Source organism: Pseudophryne corroboree, chromosome 1 (assembly GCF_028390025.1).
Source record: "Pseudophryne corroboree isolate aPseCor3 chromosome 1, aPseCor3.hap2, whole genome shotgun sequence".
NCBI lineage: Eukaryota > Metazoa > Chordata > Amphibia > Anura > Myobatrachidae > Pseudophryne > Pseudophryne corroboree.
The window spans coordinates 811,115,449-811,137,649 of NC_086444.1; the positions used below are offsets into that span (position 1 = coordinate 811,115,449).

The 22,201-nt window shown below is 47.8% G+C and overlaps 1 protein-coding gene across 1 annotated transcript in view; it reads left to right on the forward strand.

Annotated features, from left to right (window-relative positions):
* The first annotated feature begins 19,582 nt into the window (after positions 1-19,582).
* Positions 19,583-22,201, forward strand: part of TBCK (TBC1 domain containing kinase) — a 733,906-nt gene continuing 731,287 nt past the window's right edge. The window contains exon 1 of the mRNA XM_063919248.1: positions 19,583-19,604. The gene's annotated coding sequence lies outside the window, so the exon portion shown is untranslated. The remainder of the gene's footprint in view (positions 19,605-22,201) is intronic.

The following is a 22,201-nucleotide window of genomic DNA, read 5'->3' on the forward strand; positions in this document are numbered from 1 at the left end:
GGTCTGTTGGACCTTCTTGGGCGGCCCAACGTAGTGCGACCCTTGACCAATTGTGGAAGGCGGCTACGTGATCCTCCGGGAACACGTTCATAAGGTTCTATGCCTTAGATACTGCCGCTTCCCAGGATGCTTCCTTTGGACGCCGGGTTCTTGTGCCCGCTACAGTGCGTCCCCTCCCATAAGGAACTGCTTTAGGACATCCCCATTGTCCAGACTTGTAGAGCCCAGTGTACCCCGCAGCAGAAAACGAGTTTTATGGTAAGAACTTACCCTTGTTAAAACTCTTTCTGCGAGGTACACTAGGCTCCATAAGGCGCCCACCCTGACGCACTTAGCTTCTTTGGGTTGATATGGCATTAGCCGCTGACACTTCTCTTGTCGTGAGAGTGTGGTGTATGTGGCTACTAACCGTTGTCGTCTCTTTTCCTGCTACTACATTGGGCTGGTTAACTAAACTGAGCTCCTGTGCTGGGAGGCGGGGTTATAGAGGAGGCGGCGCTGTGCATTCTGGGAACAGTCAAAGCTTTGAGCCTGTTGGTGCCTCGGATCAAGATCCTACTCTACACCCCCCATTGTCCAGACTTGTGGAGCCCAGTGTACCTCGCAGAAAGAGTTTTAACAAGGGTAAGTTCTTACCATAAAACTTGTTTTCTCTTACGTCCTAGGTGATACTGGGAATCCATGGGGTATAGACGGGTCCACTAGGAGCCATGGGCACTATAGAAGTTTGATAAGGTGTGCTGGCTCCTCTCTCTATGCCCCTCCTACCAGACTCAGTTTAGAAAATGTGCCCGGAGGAGCCGGTCACGTCTCTGGAAGCTCCTGAAGAGTTTTCTGCATTTATTTTCTAAGTTTGTTATTTTCAGACAGGACTGGATGGCACCAGCCTGCCTGCTTCGCGGGATTTAGGGTAGGGGGGACTGCCCAAACTCTCTCAGGGTTAATGGTTCCGTTCCCAGCTGACAGGACGCTAGCTCCTGAGGGAACTATTCGCAAGCCCCACCACTGCGAGCATGCAGCCACCCCTAACAGAGCCAGGAGAATGAAGAGTGGTGAGTACTAAGCCGGTGTCCCGGCTAGCCGGATATTATGGCAGCATGAGGGTATGGAGATGCATGGCTTCTAATGGGGCGGACTGCGTCTCCCGACTGTGTACGGACACAGACGCTGAACAGCGGACACAGTACCCAGACTGGCAACAAAGCCATAAAAGGAGTCTGTCTCCATTTTATACATATAGGCACATACAGCCAGAATAAAAAAGAGTGGGAAGACCAGGCGCCATTGAAGGGGCGGGGGTTCACTATGAGAGGATCCAGCAGCACACAGGCGCCATTTTCCCTACTGCAGCTGACACAGACTGACAGGGACACGTAGCTCCTCCGAAGATACTCCAGATTACCTCAGCGGTACCAGGGGGTCATAGCTGGGGGTAGCAATTATTAGTGTACTAAGGTGGTCATTCCGAGTTGTTCGCTCGTTGCCGTTTTTCGCAACGCAGTGATTAGGTGGAAAATGCACATGCGCATGGTACGCAGCGCGCATGCGCTAAGTACTTTCACACAAAACTTTGGAGATTTACACAAGCTCGAGCAACGTTTTTTCATCGCTCGAGTGATCGTAGTGTGATTGACAGGAAGTGGGTGTTTCTGGGCGGAAACTGGGCGTTTTCAGGGAGTGTGCTAAAAAACACAGGCGTGCCAGGTAAAAACGCAGGAGTGGCTGGAGAAACGGGGGAGTGGCTGGCCGAACGCAGGGCGTGTTTGTGACGTCAAACCAGGAACTAAACGGACTGAGGTGATCGCAGTCTAGGAGTAGGTCTGGAGCTACTCAGAAACTGCAAGGAATTATTTAGTAGCAGTTCTGCTAACCTTTTGTTCGCTATTCTGCTAAGCTAAGATACACTCCCAGAGGGCGGTGGCCTAGCGTTTGCAATGCTGCTAAAAGCAGCTAGCGAGCAAACAACTTGGAATGAGGGCCTAAATCCCTAATCTAGGTACTTAGTCTGCGACCCAGCTAAGCTTGTCATTAGCGATTAGGGCACAGTGTGCTGGTTCCATACTCTCTCTCTGTGTCTCTCTGGAAGGGCTCTTTGTGGGTTAATTGTGCATTTAACCTTTTCCTGTGTGTGTGTGTGTGTGTGTGTGTGTGTGTGTGCTGTCACTGTTACAGTATGTCGGCAAAGAGTGCCTCTTCTCCAGGCGGTTCACTAGTGTGTACTCAGTGTAGTGTTCCTTCCCAGGCTAGCGGAGCAGAACCAGCATGGCTTGACTGCATTAGGGGAATGATTTCCTCCATTTCGACTAAATTATCTTGGAATGAGAGACGCAATACTTAAGACAGTCTATGGCTGAGTTTATGAAAAAGGACTCAGTACCCAAACCAGCGTCTCAGTCACCTGCCATTTATCCGCAAAAACATACTTTGACCCATATCCTGCAGTCTGACTCTGATGATGAGGCGTCAGAAATAGAGGAGGGTGAGGTGGACTCAGAGGTGGGGGAGGGTACTCTGTCGCAGGGAATTGAGGCTCTCATAGAAGCTATCAGAGAAGTTATGAATATCACTGATAAGGTGACAGAGGAGAGTGAGGAATCTTATTTTAATATAAAGAAGAAATCCTCACCTTTTTTTCCTGTGTCAAAGGAACTAAATACCCTGTTTGAAGAACCGTGGGTTAATCCAGATAAGAAATTTAAAATCCCTAAACGGTTGTCATCTTTTCCTTTTCCTCCTGAGGATAGGAAAAAATGTGAGACTCCACTGATAGTGGATGCATCGGTTTCCAGGCTCTCACGGAAAATTGTGTTGCCTGTCCCGGGTGCAGCCTCCCTAAAAGACGTGGCTGATCGCAAAATTAAGACTATGCTCAAATCTTTGTATACAGCGGTAGGGGTGGCCCAGAGACTCACTATTGCATGTGGGTGGATCACACGAGCCATTGTTAAATAGTCGGGTAACCTAATTGAGGGGTTAGATACCTTGCCTCAAGGGGAGATTGTTTTGCCCCTGCAACATATACAGGACTCTGCAAACTTTATGGTGGAAGCCATAAAAGAAATAGACTTGCTTAATGCACGTACTACAGCTATGGCAGTGTCTGCACGCAGGGGTCTATGGCTATACCAGTGGACTGTGGATGCGGACTCCAGGAAAGGTGTGGAAGGCCTACCTTTCACAGGTGAGGCCTTATTTGGAGATGAACTAGACAACTGGATCTCCAAAGCTACTGCGGGTAAGTCCACATACCTTCTTTCTGCAGCTCCCCCAGCTAGGAAGGCCTACCCAGGACTCAATTTACAGTCCTTTTGGACTGCCAAGTTTAATGGCAAACCCAGAGGTTCTTCTACTGCCACCAGAGGCGCTAGAGGTAAACCACGCAAACCAGCAACTGCCGGTTCACAGGAACAGAGCTCAGGCTCTGCTTCCTCAAAACCTACAGCATGATTGTGGACCGCGATGCCTGGAAGACTGGCAGGTGGGAGTCCGGCTAAAATTCTTCAGTCACATCTGCACAAAATCGTGCCAGGTTCCCTGGGTCATAGATCTTATATCCCAGGGCTACAGACTGGAGTTCCAGGAGCTCCCACCTTACAGATTCTTCAAATCAGGCTTACCAGTTTCACAAGAGGCAAGTATAACTTTACAGGATGCCATTCAAAACTGGTACAGACCCAGGTTGTTCCAGTTTCACCTCATCTGCAAAACAAGGGGTACTATTCCAGCTTGTTTGTAGTACTGAAACCAGACTGTAAGGTAAGACCAATTCTGAACATGAAGTCGTTGAACCCGTACTTACGAGTGTTCAAATTCAAGATGGAGTCTCTGAGAGCGGTGATCTCAGGTCTGGAGGAGGGGGAATTCCTAGTGTCTCTGGATATCAAGGATGCGTACCTTCACATTCTGATCTGGCCGACGCATCAGGATTATCTACGGATTGCACTGCAGGACTGTCACTACCAGTTCCAGGCCCTGTCATTTGGTCTCTCCACAGCACCGAGGGTGTTCACCAGTGATGGCAGAGATGAGGTTTCTCCTCTGCAAACAGGGAGTGAACATAATTCCATACCTGGAGGATCTTCTGATAAAGGCACCATCCAGGGAGTGGTTGTTGGACAGCATTGGCCTCGCAACCAGACTACTCCTGGATCACATGTAGATTCTGAACCTACCAAAATCTCACATAGAACTAACACAGAGGCTTCCTTTCCTGGGAATGATACTGGACACGGAGTCTCAGAAAGTGTTCCTTCCCTTGGAAAAGGCAATGGTAATCCAGTCGATGGTTTAGGCTGTCCTGAAGCCAACCCGGATCTCGGTGCATTTGTGCATTCACCTTCTGTGGAAAATGGTGACCTCTAATGAGGAGCTTCAGTATGGTAGGTCTCATGCGAGGCCCTTCCAGCTAGATCTGGTGGACAAATGGTCCGGATCGCATCTTCACATGCACCAGAGTATCCGTCTGTCGCCAAAAGCCAGGATCTCCCTTCTGTGGTGGCTACAGACTTCTCATCTAGTCAAGGGTCGGAGATTCGGGATTCAGAATTGGATTGATTCAAGCATCAGAGGTTGGGGAGCAGTCACCCAGGGGGTGCAGTTTCAGGGAAGATGGTCAAGTCAGGAAATCGTCCTAATAAACATCCTGGAACTCAGGGCTATATACAACTTCTGCAGGTCTCATCTCTTCTTTAGAATCAGGACATTCAAATCCAGTCGGACAATGTGACGGCAGTGACGTACATAAACCGACAGGGCGGTACGAAAAGTAGAGCCGCAATTTCAGAGGTGTCAAGAATTCTCCTCTGGGTGGAAAAACACGCTGTGAAGCAGATTTCCTCAGCAGACATGACCTGCACCCGGGGGAATGGGGCCTTCACCCGGAAGTGTTCCTGTGGTTGACACGTCGGTGGGGATATCCACATATCGACATGATGGCATCTCTACTCAACAAGAAGCTCAAGCGGCATTGTTCCAGATCGAGGGACCCACAAGCAGTGGCGGTAAATGTTCTGACAACTCCGTGGGTCTACCAGCTGGTGTACGTGTTTCCTCCACTTCCTCTGATCCCAAGACTCCAACAAAGGATAAAAAGGGAAAAGGTTAAAGCAATACTCATTGCTCCTGACTGGCCATGAAGGGCCTGGTATGCGGATCTTCTCAAGATGCTGCTCGAAGATCCGTGGCCTCTACCTCTTTGTGAGGATCTTCTGCAACAGGGCCCGTTTGTCTATCAAGACTTACTGCAGCTACGTTTAACGGCATGGAAGTTGAACAGCTGATTCTAGCCAGGAGAGTGATTCCTGACAAGGTCATCCCAACTATGATCCAAGCCAGGAAGGGGGTTCTGTGGTAGAATTACATTTGGGACATTTCCTGCTTTTTCTGCAGTCGGGAGTGGATGTGGTCCTACGTCTAGGCTCCGTAAAAGTCCAGATTTTGGCCTTGTCTATTATCTTTCAGAAACAATTGTCTTCTCTTCTTGAGATCCAGACGTTCTTGAAAGGTGTTCTGCACATCCAACCTCCCTTTGTGCCTCCCACAGCACCTTGGGATCTCAATTTGGTGCTGCAGTTCCTCCAATCGGACTGGTTTGAACTGTTACAGGAGGTTGACGTAAAGTACCTTACGTGGAAGACCGTCACACTGTTGGCCTTAGTTTCAGCAAGACGTGTGTCGGAGTTGGGGGCGTTGTTGTACAAGAGCCCCTACCTAATTTTCCATGAGGACAGAGCTGAACTCAGGACTCATCAGCAATTTCTTCCTAAGGTGGTGTCCGCGTTTCACATAAATCAACCTATTGTGGTTCCGGTTGTTACAGACACCTCTGCTACTTCAAAGTCTTTGGATGTTGTGAGGGCTTTGAAGGTGTATGTAGAGAGGACAGCTCGTCAGAGCTGAAATCGGACTCGCTGTTCGTTCTTTATGATCCCAAAAAATTGTGTGTCCTGCTTCAAAGCCGTCAATTACACGCTGGATCAGGCTCACTATCCAGCATGCTTATTCCACGGCAGGCTTGCCGGTTCCAAAATCTGTACAGGCCCATTCTACTAGGTTGGTGGGTTCCTCTTGGGCGGCTGCCCGGAGTGTCTCGGCTTCACAGCTCTGCCGAGCAGCTACTTGGTCAGGTTTGAACACCTTTGCTAAGTTTTACAAGTTCGATACTTTGGCCTCTGAGGACCTTCAGTTTGGTTAATCAGTTCTGCAGGAACCTCAGCACTCTCCCACCCGGTTTGGGAGCTTTGTTCCTTCCCCATGGTACTAAATGGATTCCCAGTATCCCCTAGGACGTAAGAGAAAATAAGAATTTACTTACCGATAATTCTATTTCTCGTAGTCCGTAGTGGATGCTGGGAACTCCGTAAGGACCATGGGGAATAGCGGCTCTGCAGGAGACAGGGCACATCTAAAGAAAGCTTTAGGATCACCTGGTGTGCACTGGCTCCTCCCCCTATGACCCTCCTCCAAGCCTCAGTTAGGATACTGTGCCCGGACGAGCGTACACAATAAGGAAGGATTTTGAATCCCGGGTAAGACTCATACCAGCCACACCAATCACACTGTACAACTTGTGATCTGAACCCAGTTAACAGCATGATAATAGAGAAGCCTCTATAAAAGATGGCTCACTACAACAATAACCCGAATTTTTTGGTAACAATAATTATGTACCAGTATTGCAGACAATCCGCACTTGGGATGGGCGCCCAGCATCCACTACGGACTACGAGAAATAGAATTATCGGTAAGTAAATTCTTATTTTCTCTGACGTCCTAGTGGATGCTGGGAACTCCGTAAGGACCATGGGGATTATACCAAAGCTCCCAAACGGGCGGGAGAGTGCGGATGACTCTGCAGCACCGAATGAGAGAACTCCAGGTCCTCCTCAGCCAGGGTATCAAATTTGTAGAATTTTACAAACGTATTTGCTCCTGACCAAGTAACTGCTCGGCAAAGTTGTAAAGCCGAGACCCCTCGGGCAGCTGCCCAAGATGAGCCCACCTTCCTTGTGGAGTGGGCATTTTAAGATTTTTGGCTGTGGCAGGCCTGCCACAGAATGTGCAAGCTGAATTGTACTACAAATCCAACGAGCAATCGTCTGCTTAGAAGCAGGAGCACCCAGTTTGTTGGGTGCATACAGGATAAACAGCGAGTCAGATTTTCTGACTCCAGCCGTCCTGGAAACATATATTTTCAGGGCCCTGACCACGTCAAGCAACTTGGAATCCTCCAAGTCCTTAGTAGCCGCAGGTACCACAATAGGTTGCTTCATGTGAAATGCAGAAACCACCTTAGGTAGAAATTGAGGACAAGTCCTCAATTCTGCCCTGTCAGAATGAAATATTAAATAAGGGCTTTTATATGATAAAGCCGCCAATTCTGACACACGCCTGGCTGAAGCCAGGGCTAACAGCATCGTCACCTTCCATGTGAGATATTTTAAGTCCACAGTGGTGAGTGGTTCAAACCAATGTGACTTTAGGAAACTCAACACAACATTGAGATCCCAAGGTGCCACTGGAGGCACAAAAGGAGGCTGTATATGCAGTACCCCTTTTACAAATGTCTGAACTTCAGGCACTGAAGCCAGTTCCTTTTGGAAGAAAATCGACAGGGCCGAAATTTGAACCTTAATGGACCCTAATTTTAGGCCCATAGACAGTCCTGTTTGCAGGAAATGGAGGAAACGACCCAGTTGAAATTCCTCTGTAGGGGCCTTCTTGGCCTCCCACCACGCAACATATTTTCGCCAAATGCGGTGATGTTTTGCGGTTACGTCCTTCCTGGCCTTGACCAGGGTAGGGATGACTTCATCTGGAATGCCTTTTTCCTTCAGGATCCGGCGTTCAACCGCCAAGCCGTCAAACGCAGCCGCGGTAAGTCTTGGAACAGACAAGGCCCCTGCTGGAGCAGGTCCTTTCTTAGAGGTAGAGGCCACGGTTCGTCCGTGAGCATCTCTTGAAGTTCCGGATACCAAGTCCTTCTTGGCCAATCCGGAACCACGAGTATAGTTCTTACTCCTCTCCTTCTTATGATTCTCAGTACTTTTGGTATGAGAGGCAGAGGAGGGAACACATACACTGACTGGTACACCCACGGTGTTACCAGAGCGTCCACCGCTATTGCCTGAGGGTCCCCTGACCTGGCGCAATATCTGTCTAGTTTTTTGTTTAGACGGGACGCCATTATGTCCACCTTTGGTTTTTCCCAACGGTTTACAATCAGGTGGAAGACTTCTGGGTGAAGTCCCCACTCTCCCGGGTGAAGGTCGTGTCTGCTGAGGAAGTCTGCTTCCCAGTTGTCCACTCCCGGAATGAACACTGCTGACAGTGCTATCACATGATTTTCCGCCCAGCGAAGAATCCTTGCAGCTTCTGCCATTGCCCCCCTGCTTCCCGTGCCGCCCTGTCTGTTTACGTGGGCGACTGACGTGATGTTGTCCGATTGGATCAATACCGCCTGACCCTGAAGCAGGGGTTTCGCTTGACTTAGGGCATTGTAAATGGCCCTTAGTTCCAGAATGTTTATATGAAGAGATGTCTCCAGGCTTGACCATAAGCCCTGGAAATTCCTTCCCTGTGTGACTGCTCCCCAGCCTCGCAGGCTGGCATCCCTGGCCACCAGGACCCAGTCCCGAATGCCGAATCTGCGGCCCTCTAGAAGATGAGCACTCTGCAACCACCACAGGAGGGATACCCTTGTCCCCGGTGACAGGGTTATCCGCTGAAGCATCTGAAGATGCGACCCAGACCATTTGTCCAGTAGGTTCCACTGGAAAGTCTTGCGTGGAATCTGTCGAATGGGATTGCTTCGTAGGAAGCCACCATTTTTACCCAGAACCCTTGTGCATTGATGCACTGAGACTTGGTTCGGTTTTAGGAGGTTCCTGTCGGATAACTCCCTGGCTTTCTCCTCCGGGAGAAACACCTTCTTTCTGGACTGTGTCCAGGATCATCCTAGGAACAGAAGACAAGTCGTCGGAACCAGCTGCGATTTTGGAATATTGAGAATCCAATCGTGCTGCCGCAACACTACCTGATATAGTGCTACACCGATCTCCAACTGTTCCCTGGATCTTACCCTTATCAGGGAATCGTCCAAGTAACGGATAACTAAAATTCCCTTCCTTCGAAGGAATATCATCATTACGGTCATTACTTCAGTAAAGACCCGGGGTGCCGTGGACCATCCCTACGGCAGCGTCCGAACTGATAGTGACAGTTCTGTACCATAACCTGAAATACCCTTGGTGAGAAGGGTAAATTTTGACATGAAGGTAAGCATCCTTGATGTCCCGAGACATCATGTAGTCCCCTTCTTCCAGGTTTGCAATCACTGCTCTGAGTGACTCAATTTTGAATTTGAACCTCTGTATGCAAGTGTTCAAAGATTTTAGATTTTAGATTTTAAAATCGGTCTCACCGAGCCGTCTGGCTTCGGTACCACAATAGTGTGGAATAATACCCCGTTCTCTGTTGCAGGAGGGGTACCTTGATTATCACCTGCTGGGAATACAGCTTGTGAATGGTTTCCAAAACTGCCTCCCTGTCAGCGGGAGACGTCGGTAAAACAGACCTTTGGAAACGGCGAGGGGGATACATCTCGAATTCCAATTTGTACCCCTGAAATATTACCTGAAGGATCCAGGGGTCTACTTGCGAGTGAGCCCACTGCGCACTGAAATTAATTGAGAACGGGACCCCACCGTGCCTGAACTTGTAAAGCCCTAGCGTCATACTGAGGGCTTGGCAGAGGCGGAAAAGAGTTTCTGTTCCTTGGAACTGGCTGATCTCTGCAGCCATTTTCCTCTCCCTCTGTCACGAGCAGAAAAGAGGAACCCTTTTGTCCGCTTGCCAACCAGGCCTGCGCCTGATAATACGGCGTCTTATTTTGAGAGGCGACCTGGGGTACATCCCCTCTTTTAAGGCAATACTTCCAAATGCCGTTTGGAATCCGCATCACCTGACCACTTTACTGGTATAATTGGACAACGCACTTATACTTGATGCCAGTCGGCAAATATTCCGCTGTGCATCATGCATATATAGAAATGCATCTTTTAATTGCTCTATAGGCAATAATATACTGTCCTTATCTAGGATATCATATTTCCAGTCAGGGAATCCGACCACGCCAACCCAGCACTGCACATCCAGGCTGAGGCGATTGCTGGTCGCAGTATAACACCAGTATGTGTGTAAATACATTTTAGGATACCCTCCTGCTTTCTATCAGCAGGATCCTTAAGGGCGGCCATCTCAAGAGAGGGTAGAGCCCATGTTCTTACAAGCGTGTGAGCGCCTTATCCCCCCTAGGGGGTGTTTCCCAACGCACCCTAACCTCTGGCGGGAAAAGGTATACTGCCAATAACTTTTTAGAAATTATCAATTGTTATCGGGGGGAAACCCACACATTTTATTTCTCAGATTCAGGAAAACTACAGGAAGTTTTTCCTCACCAACATAATACCCCTTTTTTTTTGGTGGTATTCATATTATCAGAAAAGTGTAAACTTTTTTCATTGCCTCAATCATGCAATGTGTGGCCCTATTTGGAAATCACGGTTGTCTCTTCACCGTCGACACAGGAATCAGTATCCGTGTCGGCGTCTGTATCTGAGGTAACGGGCGCTTTAGAGCCCCTATATGAGACGTCTGGACATGCACAAGCTGAGTAGCCGGCTGTCTCATGTCAACCACTGTCTTTTATACAAAGCTGACACTGTCACGCAATTTCCACAGTACATCCACTCAGGTGTCGACCCCCCAGGGGGTGACAACACTATTACAGACACTCTACTCCGTCTCCTCATCATTTTTCTCCTCATACATGTCGACACAAACGTACCGACACACAGCACACACACAGGGAATGCTCTGATAGAGGACAGGACCCCACTAGCCCTTTGGGGAGACAGAGGGAGAGTTTGCCAGCACACACCAGAGCGCTATATATATACAGGGATAACCTTATATAAGTGTTTTTCCCTTTATAGCTGCTGTATTGTTTATACTGCGCCTAATTTGTGCCCCCCTCTCTTTTTTAACCCCTTTCTGTAGTGTAGTGACTGCAGGGGAGAGCCAGGGAGCTTCCCTCCAACTGAGCTGTGAGGGAAAATGGCGCCAGTGTGCTGAGGAGATAGGCCCCGCCCCTTTCTCGGCGTCCTTATCATCCGTTTTCTTGTATGTTTTGGCAGGGGTTAAATGCATCCATATAGCCCAGGAGTTATATGTGATGCATTTATTTTAGCCATAAAAGGTTTTCTAACGATTTATTGCGTCTCAGGGCGCTGCCCCCCCAGCGCCCTGCACCCTCAGTGACCGGAGTGTGAAGTGTGCTGAGAGCAATGGCGCACAGCTGCGGTGCTGTGCGCCTACCTTTATCTGAAGACAGGAAAGTCTTCTGCCGCCGATTTTTCCGGACCTCTTCGCTCTTCTGGCTCTGTAAGGGGGCCGGCGGCGCGGCTCCGGTGACCCATCCAGGCTGAACCTGTGATCGTCCCTCTGGAGCTAATGTCCAGTAGCCTAAGAAGCCCAATCCACTCTGCACGCAGGTGAGTTCGCTTCTTCTCCCCTTAGTCCCTCGATGCAGTGAGCCTGTTGCCAGCAGGTCTCACTGAAAATAATAAACCTAAACTAAAACTTTCACAAAGAGCTCTGGAGAGCCCCTAGTGTGCACCCTTCTCGTCGGGCACAGAAAATCTAACTGAGGCTTGGAGGAGGGTCATAGGGGGAGGAGCCAGTGCACACCAGGTGATCCTAAAGCTTTCTTTAGATGTGCCCTGTCTCCTGCGGAGCCGCTATTCCCCATGGTCCTTACGGAGTTCCCAGCATCCACTAGGACGTCAGAGAAAATAGGATTTTAATTACCTATCGGTAAATCCTTTTCTCGTAGTCCATAGGGCAGGCCTGGCCAACCTGTGGCTCTCCAGATGTTGTGAAACTACAAATCCCAGCATGCCCGGCCACAGTTTCAGCATTCCCTAGTAGCAAAACTGTGGCAAGGCATGATGGGACTTGTAGTTTTACAACAGCTGGAGAGCCACAGGTTGGCCTGGCCTGCCATAGGGGATACTGGATGCCTGCCCGGTGCATCATTTTTCCTGCACAGTTACTTGGTTAAGTACTGTTGTTTGGTTCAGCTGTTGCTGTTACGGTTTACAAGTTTTGGTTAGCATGGCTTTCCTCTTGTTATGGTTGTGCTGGTTTAAAATCTCACCACTTTCCTTTTCTATATCCTTCTCTCAAAGTATGTCCATCTCCTTGGGCACAGTTTCCTAGACTGAGTCTGGTAGGAGGGGCATAGAGGGAGGAGCTAGCACACCTAATAAATCTTCTATAATGCCCATGGCTCCTATTGGACCAGTCTATACCCCATGGTACTAAATGGATTCCCAGTATCCCCTACGGACTACGAGAAAAGGATTTACCGGTAGGTAATTTAAAATCCTATTTTTCCATCTTCAAAATCATAATAATGCTGCAGAGCTACAGATGTGTCCTTTTACATCCTTGTTGTAATGCGTATGCATCGCAGCAAGGATGTTGCATCATAGCAGGGTGAGACTTTTTGCTCCCCCACTCTGGCAGCCGACATATTAATACATCTAGGCAGAGGCAAAGCAGGAAGAGGTATAGCAGCATGGTGCCCATATAGTACATCACCCCGTGTTACTTGCCAGTGCCGCCACTGGACACCTTTGCTCATGTGCAGTCAGTCCTGAATGAGATCTTACAGTTGCACACCATGCCAGCAAGAACCCATTCCATGTTGCATCAGCATTAGAGATGCTGGAGGGGTGAGTTACCGCAACACCTCTCTGAGTGAGATGTGGTTAAGATACTGGCAGCCGGAATACTGACGCCACAATCCCAACAGCCAGCACACAGCCGTAAGTATAGCGGCCCAGTCAGGGAGGGGCTTAGTTTAGGCACCACCTGGGGGGTTATGCTGGGTGGGTGGTGGGGGTGGAGAGGGTTAGGTTTAGGCACAACCGAGGGAGATTAGTGTTAGGCTGCGGGAAGGGAGGTTTAGGGAGTAGGGGACAACATACTTACTCCTCCCATCTGGATTTTAAAGAACGGGATGCCGGCGTCTGTATTGTGACCGTCGGCATCCCGTCCGATGGGCAAACATACTGAACTCCAACAACCCTCTTTACAATACATTATTCTGCTATGACATTCTGAATTGCTGCATGTTAGCACATAAAACCCAATATTGTTATTATTATTATCCTTTATTGATATGGCGCCACATGGGATCCGCAGCGCCCAGTTATAGAGTACATAAACAAATAGACAAAACAAGAAAACAGTGACTTACAGTTCAAGACCAATATAGTACAAATATAGGGTATATAAACGTAGCTGCATCAGCAGACGACACTGAAATAAATATCAGGGTTGAAGAAAACTGGGGGATTTGGTTCTGTTGAAGGGAATATTGAAAGGAAGATAGGTTAAGTCAGAGATGGAAAAGCACATGAGGGAAGAGGGCCCTGCTTGTGAAGCTTACATTCTACAGAGGAGGGGCAAACAGACAGGGGTGACACAGAAGGGGTCAAAATTGAGTGTGGGACAGAGGGATAAGGATGAGACAGCTAGGTTTAGTGAAAAAGTGGATTTTGAGAGCCCGTTTGAACTTTTGTAGAGAGGTGGAGAGTCCGAGGGGAAGAGTTAGAAAATTCCAAAGCAAGGGAGCAGCACATGCAAGATCTTGGAGATAGGCGTGGGAGAAAGTAATCAATAGGCAAGAAAGGCAATGTGCATTAGTGGGCAGGAGTATAAAGCGAGATAAGGTCAGAAATGTAAATGGGAGAGGAGTGGGTGAGGGCTTTGTAGGTTGGTGTGAGAAGCTTGAAATGAATTCTGAAGGGGAGCCAGTAAAGGACTTGTAAGAGAGGGGAGGTGCATGCAGTACGTTTGGTGAGGAAGATGAGCCGGGCAGCAGCATTGAGGATACATTGGAGTGGAGAGAGGCATTTGTCAGGGATGCCAGATAGATTACAGTAGTCCAATCTGAAGATGACCAGTGAGTGGATAAGGGTCTTAGTGGTATCCTGGGTAAGAAAGGGTCTGATCCAGGAAATATTTTTGAGATGAAAGCGACAGGTTTGAGGTGTTGAATGTGTGGTATGAAGGAGTAGTTAAGGATTACTCCAAGAAAGCGCACTTGGGGGCTAGAGGAGATAGTAGTGCCATCAAGAGATAATTAAATTGTGGGAGGTGAAGTACTGCGAGAGGGTGGGAAGATGATCAGCTCAGTTTTGACATGTTAAGTTTAAGAAAGTGCTGGGACATCCAGGAAGAGATAGCAGAGAGACAGTTGGGACGAGTGAGGAGAGCAGGAAAGCAGGGGAGGAAAGGTAGATTTGAGTATCATCAGCATAGCGATGCTATTGTAAGTCAAAAGAGGTAATGAGCTCACCTAAAGAGGACGTAGAGAGAGAAAATAGGATTTTGGTTACCTACCGGTAAATCCTTTTCTCGTAGTCCGTAGAGGATGTTAGGGTCCACATTAGTACCATGTGGTATAGACGGGTCCACCAGGAACCTTTGCACTTTAAGAGTTTGAGAGTGTGGGCTGGCTCCTCCCTCTATGCCCCTCCAACCAGACTCAGTCTAGAAACTGTGCCCGAGGAGACGGACATCTTCGAGAGGATTTTACACAGATAGTGGCGAGATTCACACTAGCTCACACGTACAAGGCACATCAAGCTAACTAGCTTGAAACGCAGCAACCGCTGAAACATTACTTACCAAGTAACAATGCAGTAATGAACCAAATAACAACGAGAAAAGGATTTACCGGTAGGTAACCAAAATTCTATTTTCTCTTACGTCCTAGAGGATGCTGGGGTCCACATTAGTACCATGGGGATGTACCAAAGCTCCCAGAATGGGAGGGAGAGCGCGGAGGCTCCTGCAGAACTGATTGACCAAACTTCAGGTCCTCAGCGGCCAAAGTATAGAACTTGTAGAACTTTGCAAACGTGTTCGACCCAGACCAAGTAGACGCTCGGCAAAGCGGTAAAGCCGAGAAACCCCGGGCAGCCATCCAGGAAGAACCTATATTACGAGTAGAGTAGGCCTTAACAGACGTAGGACACGGCAATCCTGCCGTAGAATACGCCTGCTGGATAGTGAACCTGATCCAGCGAGAGATAGTCTGCTTAGAAGCAGGACACCCAAGTTTCTTGGGATCATACAGGACAGAGAGTCCGATTTCCTGTGATGAGCAGTTTTCCTCACATAGATTTTCAGAGCCCTTCCAACATCCAAAGACTTTGATGAAATTGAGGAGTCAGCAGCAACTGGCAGCACAATAGGTTGGTTGATATGAAATGCCGACACAACCTTCGGAAGAAACTGCTGACGTGTCCGAAGCTCAGCCCTATCTTAATGGAAGATCAGTTAAGGGCTTCTACAGGACAAAGCCCCCAACTCCGACACACGTCTAACAGAAGCTAAGGCCAACAAAGTGACAGCCTTCCATGTGAGAAACTTGACCTCAACCTCCTGTAGAGGCTCAAACCAGTCCGACTGGAGTAACTGCAACACCACGTTAAGATCCCAGGGCGCCGTAGGCGGTACAAAGGGAGGTTGGATGTGCAGAACTCCCTTCAAAAAAGTCTGAACCTCAGGGAGGGCAGCCAACTAATTCTGAAAGAAAATGGATAGGGACGAAATTTGGACCTTTATGGATCCCAACCTCAGGCCCATATCCACACCTGCTTGCAGGAAGAGAAGAAAACATCCCAGTTGAAACTCCACCGTAGGAAACTTCTTGGACTCACACCAAGATACATATTTTTTCCAAATACGATGGTAATATTTAGACGTAACTCCTTTCCTAGTCTGTATCAGGGTAGGAATAACCCTGTTCAGAATGCCCTTCCGAGCTAGTATCAGGCGTTCAACCTCCATGCCGTCAAACTAAGCCGCAGTAAGTCTTGATAGGCGAACGGCCCCTGCTGCAGCAGGTCCTCCCGAAGAGGAAGAGGCCTCGGCTCTTCTAGCAGTAGATCCAGAAGATCCGCGTACCAAGACCTTCTTATCCAGTCTGGAGCAATGAGGATCGCATGAACCCTTGTTCTCCTTATGAGCTTTAGCACTCTTGGAATGAGTGGAAGTGGAGGAAACACATACACCGACTGGAACACCCACGGAGTCACTAGGGCGTCCACCGCCACGGCTTGCGGGTCGTTCGACCTGGAACAATACAGCCGAAGCTTCTTGTTGAGAGAGGCCATCATGTCTATTTGAGGTATACCCCAAAGATTTGTCACCTCCGTGAACACCTCCAGATGGAGTCCCCACTCTCCTGGATGGAGATCGTTTCTGCTGAGGAAGTCCGCTTCCCAGTTGTCTACTCTGGGAATGAAGATTGCTGACAGCGCCAACGCGTGTTTTTCTGCCCAGGGGATGATTCTTGTTACCTCTGACATTGCAGCTCTGCTCTTCATTCCGCCCTGTCGGTTGATGTAAGCCACTGTCGTTACATTGTCCGACTGCACTTGAATGGCCCGATTTCTCAGAAGATGGGCCGCTTGGAGAAGACCGTTGTAGACGGTTCTTAGTTCTAGAATGTTTATCGGCAGGCCGGCTTCCAGACTTGACCACCTTCCTTGGAAGGTCTCCCCTTGAGCGACTGCGCCCCAGCCTCGGAGACTTGCATCCGTGGTTAGAAGGATCCAGTTCTGAATTCCGAACCTGCGGCCCTCCAGAAGTTGAGGTAGTTGCAACCAACAGAGGGGAGAAATCCTGGCCTTTGGTGACAGACGTATCATCTGGTGCATATGTAGATGGCATCCCGACAACTTGTCCAGGAGATCCAGTTGGAAGGACCGAGCATGAAACCTCCCATACTGTAGAGCCACGGAAGAGGCCACCATCTTTCCCAGAAGGCGAATGCACTGATGAACCGACACCCGGGCTGGCTTCAGGACATCCCGGACCATTGTTTGTATCACAAACGCTTTTTCCTCTGGAAGAAACACCCTCTGCACTTCCATGTCGAGGATCATTTCCAGAAAGGACAACCTCCTGGTTGGTTCCAAATTTTATTTTGGAAGATTCAGGATCCAACCGTGTACCCTGAGCAGGTGGGTCTTAAGTAGGATGGACTGTAACAGCTTCTCCTTGGACGGTTCCTTTATCAGCAGATCGTCCAGATATGGAATTATGTTCACCCTCTGTCTGTGGAGAACCATCATTTCCGCCATCACCTTGGTGAAAACCCGGTGCTGTGGAGAGGCCAAATGGCAGAGCCTGGAACTGATAGTGACAGTCCAACAATGCGAATCGGAGATAAGCCTGATGCGGCGGCCAAATCGGAATGTGGAGGTACGCATCCTTGATATCCAGGGATACATGGAATTCCCCCTCTTCTAGACTTGATATCACCGCCCTTAGAGACTCCATTTTGAATTTGAACTCCTTCAGAAAGGGATTTAGCGATTTTTGTTTCAGAATGGGCCTGACCGAACCATCCGGTTTCGGTACCACGAAAAAGGTTCTAATAGTAAACTTTGTTTTGCAGATGAGGAGGGACCGGTACAATAACCTGTGCCTCCACCAATTTCTGGACGGCTGATTTGAAGAACCGGTGAGGATGGAGATCTTGAAATTCCAGCCAGTACTCCTGGGACACAATATCTTGTACCCAGGGATCCAGGCCGGATGACACCCAGACGTGACTGAAATGTCTGAGTCTCGCCCCCACCGGCCCTAAATCCAGGCCGCACGGTCCACCGTCATGCGGAGGACTTTGGTGTACCTGAAGCAGGCTTCGGTTCCTGGGAACCCGCAGCAACAGGTATCTTGGATTTTGGTCGACCTCCTCTAAAGAAGGTGTTAGACGGTTTGGCCTTTCATGTTTTAGCAACCCGAAAGGACTGTGGTGCAGCTGAATAAAAGGGTTTCTTCATAGCAGGTGCAGCTGAGGGAAGAAAAGGTGACTTACCCGCTGTAGCCGTGGAGAGCCACGCATCTAATGTATCCCCAAAGAGAGCCTGACCTGTGTAGGGTATGGTGTCCACACCTCTCCTGGATTCTGCGTCGGCAGACCACTGGCGCAGCCAAAGTCCCCTATGAGCTGAGACAGACATGGAAGAAATTCCTCCAGCCATGGAACCCAGGTCTTTCATGGATTCTAATAGAAATCCTGCCGAATCCTGAATGTTACGCAAAAACAATTCAACGTCAGATTTATCCATAGTATCCAAATCTTCAAGTAATGTGCATGACTACTTTACCATAGCTTTGGCAATCCAAGCACTGGCAGTAGCGGGACGTAATATAGCCCCTGAAGCCGTGTACATGGATATGAGCGTATTATCAATTTTACGATCAGCCGGCTCTTTCAAGGCGGTGGATCCTGGAACAGGTAAAACCACCTTTTTTTGAGAGTCTGGATACAGATGCGTCAACAATGGGTGGGTTTTCCCATTTTTTCCTATCCTCCACAGATAAAGGAAATGCCACCTGGACCCTTTTAGGGATCTGGAATTTTTTCTCAGGGTTTTCCCATGCTTTTTCAAAAATAGCATTTAATTCTTTTGACGCAGGGAAGGTAAGCGAGGCTTTCTTATTTTCAGTAAAGTAAGCCTCCTCAACCTGCACAGGTGTTGTATCAGTAATATTCAACACATCCCTAATGGCCTCTATCATCAACTGCACCCCTTTTGCAAGAGATGCTGCCCCCCTCAATACATCCCCATTACCGTCCTCAGTGTCAGAATCGGTATCCGTGTCATCTTGCATAATTTGTGCAAGAGCACGTTTTTGGGAATATACAGCGGGGGGGCCCTGAGGTAACAGAACTGGGCCAGACTGCCATAGAGCTCTGTAAAGCCTGACTTGCAGACTCATTCTGTGCAACCCTGGTAGAAATCTGAGAAATCATAGATTTGATAGAGGATAACCACTCAGGCTCCCTTGCTAAAACAGTGCAATCCTGATTACATGGAATGGGATCATCCTGAGAGGACATATCCTCTGCAGCATATGACACAGAGTCCCTGGAAATAGCTTAACGGAGACCACAGACACTCCACACGCAGATAGGGGAGGGCAGACAGAGTTTCACCCCCAAGAACGGCAAGAGAGACACAGAGATTGGAGCCAACCCACACACAGCGCTTTTTAGGTAAAGAGAGAACCCCAACCAGCGCTGACTGTGCACCTTAATAGGTTCATCAGGAGCTCAGTGTCCTGTCAGTGGAGATAGTGGCTCAGACCCCGCAGGGCGGACACTACTCCTCCCCTTAGTCCCACGAAGCAGGGAGGCTGTTGCCAGCAGCCTCCCTGTAAAATAATAAACTCTAAAATAAATTTTTACTAAAGAAGCCCTGTAGAGCTCCCCTAGCTGTGACCGGCTCCTCAGGGCACATTTTCTAAACTGAGTCTGGTAGGAGGGGCATAGAGGGAGGAGCCAGCCCACACTCTCAAACTCTTAAAGTGCCAATGGCTCCTGGTGGACCCGTCTATACCCCATGGTACTAATGTGGATCCCAGCATCCTCTAGGACATAAGAGATAAGGAGCAGTCATTCTGGCGGACAGGATCCGGGCGTCGGAATTCTGACCCCAACTCATCCTGAGGTATGAAATCAATTTTGGAAGTGAAGTGTTAAAGTCAAGAGCAGAGAGTGAGAAAGGGAGACGAGGTGGGGTGGGCAGAGGAGAGAGTTTAGGGTGGCAAAGAGGCGCCAGGGGTTGGAAGACTGGGAGGTGAGGTTCTTTTAGTAGGACTGTTTAGCGAGGTAAAGTGTAGCACTGACATTTACATGTAAATTACAGAGCAAAGCACAGCTTATTCTATGGTAATTACACACAGGTGACTCGAGCATAAGTGCTCAACAACTGAACTTGCAGCCTAATGCTGTAGTCTGGGACCCTGGAAGAGGGATGTACTAAAAGGATGATCACAGAAAGGGATGATCGGGATGATTACATGCAGTTCACCTCCAAGACACTAGATGTCAGAATTTTTTACTTAATTTAAAGATTAACAAACAAAAAAACATCATATAACATCAAATTTTATGTAAGTCAGGCCCGAAAAATGACTTCTAATATCTTTATAAATTTGCAGTAAAAAGTACATTATCCCACATTTATTATATAGTATAATATATGTACACATACACATACCATTGCATAAGGTGTTAAAGTACACTTAATTTCTTTTTTATAAACTGCATAAAAATCGATTAAAATTTACATTGGATGACCGCGTGATAATCACATTTCCGTATACCTGGGACTGTTTTCTATGCGTTTCCAGTGGGATGATGGCTATATCTTTTTTATTTACGTGGGATGATCGCGTTTTTAGCGCAGATATACATACCTGGGACAGTTTTCTATGCGTTTCCAGTGGGATGATGGCTATATCTTTTGTATTTACGTGGGATGATCACGTTTTTAGCGCAGATATATGTACCTGGGACTGTTTTCTATGCGTTTCCAGTGGGATGATGGCTATATCTTTTTTATTTACGTGGGATGATCACATTTTTAGCGCAGATAGACATACCTGGGACAGTTTTCTATGCGTTTCCAGTGGGATGATGGCTATATCTTTTTTATTTACGTGGGATGATCACGTTTTTAGCGCAGATATACATACCTGGGACTGTTTTTTATGCGTTTCCGTTGGGATGATGGCTATATCTTTTTTATTTACGTGGGATGATCAAGTTTTTAGCGCAGATATACATACCTGGGACTGTTTTCTATGCGTTTCCGTTGGGATGATGGCTATATCTTTTTTATTTACGTGGGATGATCACGTTTTTAGCGCAGATACACATACCTGGGACTGTTTTCTATGCGTTTCCAGTGGGATGATGGCTATATCTTTTTTATTTACGTGGGATGATCACGTTTTTAGCGCAGATATACATACCTGGGACTGTTTTCTATGCGTTTCCAGTGGGATGATGGCTATATCTTTTTTATTTACGTGGGATGATAACGTTTTAGCGCAGATATACATACCTGGGACTGTTTTCTATGCGTTTCCAGTGGGATGATGGCTATATCTTTTTTATTTACGTGGGATGATCACGTTTTTAGCGCAGATATACATACCTGGGACTGTTTTCTATGCATTTCCAGTGGGATGATGGCTATATCTTTTTTATTTACGTGGGATGATCACATTTTTAGCGCAGATATACATACCTGGGACTGTTTTCTATGCGTTTCCAGTGGGATGATGGCTATATCTTTTTTATTTACGTGGGATGATCACGTTTTTAGCGCAGATATACATACCTGGGACTGTTTTCTATGCGTTGCCAGTGGGATGATGGCTATATCTTTTGTATTTATGTGGGATGATCACGTTTTTAGCGCAGATATACATACCTGGGACTGTTTTCTATGCATTTCCAGTGGGATGATGGCTATGTCTTTTTTATTTACGTGGGATGATCACGTTTTTAGCGCAGATATACATACCTGGGACTGTTTTCTATGCGTTTCCAGTGGGATGATTGCTATATCTTTTTTATTTACGTGGGATGATCACGTTTTTAGCGCAGATAGACATACCTGGGACAGTTTTCTATGCGTTTCCAGTGGGATGATGGCTATATCTTTTGTATTTACGTGGGATGATCACGTTTTTAGCGCAGATATATATACCTGGGACTGTTTTCTATGCGTTTCCAGTGGGATGATGGCTATATCTTTTTTATTTACGTGGGATGATCACGTTTTTAGCGCAGATATACATACCTGGGACTGTTTTCTATGCGTTTCCGTTGGGATGATGGCTATATCTTTTTTATTTACGTGGGATGATCACGTTTTTAGCGCAGATACACATACCTGGGACTGTTTTCTATGCGTTTCCAGTGGGATGATGGCTATATCTTTTGTATTTACGTGGGATGATCACGTTTTTAGCGCAGATATATATACCTGGGACTGTTTTCTAATCGTTTCCAGTGGGATGATGGCTATATCTTTTTTATTTACGTGGGATGATCACGTTTTTAGCGCAGATATACATACCTGGGACTGTTTTCTATGCGTTTCCAGTGGGATGATGGCTATATCTTTTTTATTTACGTGGGATGATCACGTTTTTAGCGCAGATATACATACCTGGGACTGTTTTCTATGCGTTTCCAGTGGGATGATGGCTATGTCTTTTTTATTTACGTGGGATGATAACGTTTTAGCGC